The sequence below is a fragment of the Rhododendron vialii genome, chromosome 4a (assembly GCF_030253575.1).
Source record: "Rhododendron vialii isolate Sample 1 chromosome 4a, ASM3025357v1".
In the NCBI taxonomy this organism is placed as follows: domain Eukaryota; kingdom Viridiplantae; phylum Streptophyta; class Magnoliopsida; order Ericales; family Ericaceae; genus Rhododendron; species Rhododendron vialii.
This window is the reverse complement of record NC_080560.1, coordinates 29,137,988-29,143,636: the sequence shown is the minus strand read 5'-3', so window position 1 is coordinate 29,143,636 and position 5,649 is coordinate 29,137,988. Positions and strand designations below refer to the sequence as shown.

Genomic DNA, 5,649 nt, shown 5'->3' with positions numbered 1-5,649 from the left:
AAAAAACTGCGACTGCCCATTTCAACTGCAAGGTATACCAAAACCTCCATACGGTGTCATGTGGGGTTTAAAGGTTTCTTATGGTTTCCGTAACCATGAAATAGCAAAATATATTGCCGGCCACGAGTACCCATCAAGGCTAAAACCAATGGAGAAACAATTTGTGGTTGACATGGCAAACAGCACCGCGCCTCGTTAAATTCTTAATATTTTGAAGGAAAAAGACCTGTCAAACACTACGGGAATCAAGAGCGTTTACAACGCCATTTTTTCAAACAAAGAAGCCAAATTGGACAGTCTAACTCCTATTCAGTATGTCATACGTCAATTACTTAAGAAAAAATACCTCCTTAAATTTAATACAAATCCAAATACCAACGAAATCACAGATCTTGCTTGGGTTCATCCTATCAGCCTAGAGTTATCTCTCAACTTTCCGTCTGTATTGATCATTGATGCCACGTACAAGACCAATGAGTATCGAAAATCACTATTAGAGGTTGTGGGTATCACATCCACATGGTGAACTTACTCGCTTATGTTCGCATATCTTAGTAATGAGAGAGAAGAGCAGCTGACCTGGGCATTGGATATCTTAAAAAACTGGATGCTTCAAAAGGGAGCATCGTTGCCATTAGTATTTGTTTCAGATCGGGATTTAGCGCTTATGAACGCCATTGAAGTATGTTTCCCCATGCCACATCACATCCTGTGTATTTGGCACATAAATAAGTGTGTCATGAAGAACTGCAGCCGTGTGCTTGGTTCGGAATGAAAGTGTTTTTTCGTGTCGTGGCACTCGCTTATCAATTCATCTACCTAGTCGTCTTTCCAACGGAATTGGCAAGCCATGTGCGACGAATTTAGCCAATTCTCGACTATCATAACTTACCTGTGGGAAACATGGTTAAGGTCATACATAGAGTGGTTTGTTTCAGTATGGACAGATACATGTATGCACCTTAAAAGCAATTCAAGTCAAATGTATAATTACTTTATAACTTTATTATTTTAATTTTGTGCATTCCTCTACTACACTAAGGAATATTTTTTGATACTTTCCTATTTAAACACAGTGCATTATTCTATTACAGAATAGAATCTTCACATGCGAGGCTAAAACTATATTTGGGGATACCATATCATCGCTATAAATATCTTTTGATAAAATAAAAAAGATGTTGAAAAATCAGTTCAGAAAAATTAAGAAGTCGTTCGAGAAATTTATGAACATTCCACGCCACAAACAATTATGTACGACATTTTTGATCAAGTAAGGTGTCGCATTTCATTAGAGGCAATGGAGTTTATATATGTTCAGCTGGAAAGCGCTTTAGAAATATCCCCCACATAGCCGGCTATTGCAACCGTACAATCAAAATCACACACGGATTGTCATGCATGTACGATCTTGCATATTATCGTTCCATTTCCACTCCAATTCCGTTATGGAGTATCCACGCTCATTGGACTAGGTTGTCTATGCATGCGAATGAGTTTAATGACGAGGGAACAAGATTTGACAGGACATCTCAGGTTATTGAGATATTAGATGGGATGGATCCATGCATGCGAGAGCATATCATAGACATGTTTATTGATATGACAGATCCATCTCATAGCACAATTCGACCTCTATCGTACAACATAGAACATAGAGGTCGACTTACAGGTAGAGATGAGCAAAGTACACACGCATACCTTCTTTTTCAAAAGCATCCACTTTATGATCAAGGACTGCAACATCGCGAGAGAGAGGGAGAGAAAGACGTGGGAGGGGGTCGAGGGTTCATAACACTTAACCAACCCATTCTCAATCTCTAGTTCCACTCATCTCTGATCGCTATATTCAGCGATTACCTCAAGCTTATCAACGTTATATTTCCCACACTGTTGACGTGCTTGGTGACGGTCATTGTGGATTTAGGGCGATAATTGCACAAATCGGGTATAGTGAAAATGATTGGAATCGAGTACGAGATGAGCTTATGTAGAGACTTGTATTTTTTAGGCCGTATTTATTTTTTTTCTTTTGCAATAGTATGACTTGTCAAGATAGACGGTGTGGATTTACGGTGTGACGTGTTCGTGAAAGGATATAAGGATATGATTAGGTGAGAGGTGCATGTGTGCGTTTGTGAAGTGAGAGCATGGGATAGTTTTTCCCATCTTTTCCTCTCTTTTATTTCCCAGGAGATATTCTCTCCTTTATTTCTCCTCTCTCTCGGCCGACACTCTCTCTCTCTAGCTCTCACCTCTCCCTCATCTTCTCTCCTCAATTTCACCTCCATGGAGTATGATTCCGAACAAAGTCCGAGAATTAAAGTTGTTCTACGGAACGAGGGCTACCTATCCATCCAAGAAAAATTACGATCGGATCACGTAGGAGTTTCGGTTTCGCTTGGATCTTTGGGGTTTTGCTCAAAATCCATGAGGTAGGGATTTCTTACTCTCGTTATGCGTTTATACGGTGTTTATGTACTTAGATCGTGCCTTGTTTCGTTGTTTGAGGTTGTTTCTTCCATTTTTGAGAATCTGCAGAACAGGGTCTTCGTTTTTGCAGTTTTATGCCTTCTTAAGCTCGGAATTAAATTTTGGGTTCCTCGTATGAAATAGAGTAGACTTAGAGCCCGTTCCAATGCCGCTGGAATCACTCGAAACCGTTGAGAATTGAATTTATTGTGATTTTTAGAATACTGGTCTGCAATCTGTCTCGTTTTCTGGGTTTCAGCCCACTTCGAACGGCCATAACTTCCTCGTCCGATGTCCGTTTTATACAAATTTTATATTGGTTCGAAGGTCTTGAAGTTAGCTTTCATTTGCCACTGGAATCGTCTTAAAACTCTTAGTACACAGAAAGTTATGATTGTTTGAGTGGAGATGTGTCATTCTGCATGACAGAATCATTTAGCCTCAGTAAACCCCTGTTTAACCACCCTTGGAGTGCAGATTTGACTAGAGTTCCTTCTCGTTTTTCAAACTTCGTTCAATCGCGAAACTTTTGGGACTGGAATCACTCAAAAATATTAAGAACTCGATTTATAATGATTTTTAGAAGATTGAACAAAAATCTGAAAATCTGGGCAGTGTATGAAGCTGCGTTTTTCGTCGTTAACTATGGTTAAACGACACTATTGGTTACGGGTCCTTATGGGTTTTAAAGATTGGTAAGTTGGTGATCTTTTGGCATTGGGATCATTGAAAAATGTGGAGTATGGAATATTTAATGTATGGTCGAACAGTGACTGCTCTCTGGGACAGTTTTGGTCCGTTGATTCTCGTTCGTTTGTTTCGACTCCCAATCACTTCTAACACCCTTTTAAACATTATTAAACCATTCCTAAACTTGATTACTCAAGTTCCAATGAGTTAATGATTATTCTAATTCTTTCGTTACCCGTTAAGCGTAATCTTGGTGTCGTGGTAAATAGAATATGTGATGTAAGGTTATTTAGGAGTACCGAAGGCTAAGTGAGACGTTGTGGGAAGTATAGTTGGTAGACGTGAGCTTTTCTAGTGATCCGAGTGGTAGCATAGTAATGCGTGTCTGCACGATTCACCTATCCTTCAAACTCCTTTGGCGCTCGTTTCATGAGATCTAAGTAATCAATATTAGCGAGTAGTATGTTGTAGAGTCACTATGGAGTTGGTACGATATTGTGATGTACAAAGAGAAAAAGGCGTGTACTAATTTGCTAGTCGATATTCTGTTATGATTGATCGTTTGGAGTACTTTGTCATGTGCTTGTCGATGCGTATTTGACCTATAAGTCAGTTTGATTGATGTGCTTTATTGTGTCATGAGATTAGAGAAGCGTTTGATGAATGAGCTGTATGATTATTGGGATTTGATTGGCTGTAATTGAGAATTGGAATGAGGATGTGATTGCAACGCAAGGGGTGGTAATGCAGAGACCGAAATATTGGGTGATGTTGATTGCAACGCAAGGGGTGAAAATGCAAATTGCAATGCAAGGGGTGGAAATGCAGAGTGACTGAGATTATGAGAAGTGTCGAAATGGTTGTGAACCTATTGTGAGTACGTTTGATTGATGTGATTTTAATAATGTTTCTACATGACATGTGAACGGTTAGGAATACTTACAAGTTGTTTGAAACTCTTTGGCCGTAGTCTGTCTTTCGTTGTGATAAACTCGTGTTTCTCATGTTCACTTATCGAATTCTTTCACTCTTTGTGCATACTTCATTGCATTTTCATATAGCTTGAGTATAAATTTCTCTACTGGGCTAGTGTAGCTCAACCTACCATTTTCAGGTACACTACATGGACACAATTTTGGAGGGTGTGAAGTGCATGCAGACATCACAGGTTAAAGTTATTTTCTGAAGAACTTGTCTTTCCCTTGTAAATCAAACTGTATTGTACTATTTTCTCAAATTTGGAATACTGTATCAGTTGACAAAATTGTGAGATTTAGAAACTGTATGTTGTAATTTGGGGTACCGTATGTACTATTGTGAGGATTTGTATTTAAAATGGTATTGTTATTTATGTTAAAAATCGAGGGCGTGACAGCTTATTGAAGAGATTCTACAAAATTATGATCTATATAGTGTGATTTATCTAGCACATGGTTGGGCAAACCATCTACTACACTTACTGGATGCTTCGAGCCTACAACACAATGGTGCATTGGATGGAAGCTATGACTTTGAGAGTTGTCATCGCAACAAGATACAAACTTGTACTACATACATTTGACGAGATGCTTTCGGTTGTTTTACTCACTTGCCATTGAGGTCCCCTTCAATTCCAATCGAAGACCGCGGGAAAATTGCTATTGCCCGTGCTGACTATCACTTTGTGTAAGTTTTCTTAGAACTTCATTACCTTGTACCACCTATCCCAACATGGTGGCAGGAGCATAAATCGAATGAAGCTACAAGATGGGCTGCTAGTTATAGAACACGTATGCAATTGTGGCACGAAGTAATGAGTACAAGCGCGCCAGGAGCAGAATTTGAAGGAAATATTGATTAGAATTTGTGTTTTTTCATGTATTGAATATTTGTACTCAATTATAATAAAATGAAATTTTGTTTAAATTTAATATTGTTGATTAGAAGTTATTTTTATTATTCATTGTTAAGATAAATTATTTTTATTATTCATTGTTAAGACAAAATTAATTGCTCCAATTTTCAATTCAGTTGAACCGGTGCGAAGATCTTACTTTTTTTATCATTTAATCCTAAATGGTCATAATGAATAATTTACTCTAAAGCCTGTCAACGAGCACCCTAAAACTCCTTATTTAGTTTCAGGGCTTTCTAAGGGTGCCCATTATAAGGCTTTAGAGCCAAAAATTCGTTATCATTTAAGATAAAATGATTAGAAAAATAAGATTTTTGCACCGGTTCAAACATAATGAAAATTGAAACATTTAATTTCTTAACTATATTTTTTAATATATAAACTATGAAAAAATAAGTGTTCCAATTTTTAATCCGTTTGAACCGGTGTGAAAATGATATTTTTCTGATCATTTTATTCTGAATGGTTCTAATGAATTTTTGACTCTAAGGCCTTCAACGAGCACCCTAAACTATTTATTTAGTTTCAGGGCTTTCATAGGATGCCGATTGAAAGGCCTTAGAGCCAAAAATCTATTATGATCATTTAATATA

General features: G+C 37.7%; 1 long non-coding RNA gene across 1 annotated transcript; it reads left to right on the top strand.

Moving 5' to 3' along the window:
• Positions 1-2,127: 2,127 nt before the first annotated feature.
• On the top strand, positions 2,128-4,522 carry LOC131324675 (uncharacterized). Its single transcript, XR_009199413.1, has 2 exons — positions 2,128-2,435; positions 4,277-4,522. It is a non-coding gene; the product is annotated as an uncharacterized LOC131324675 (long non-coding RNA).
• The last annotated feature ends 1,127 nt before the right edge of the window (positions 4,523-5,649 follow it).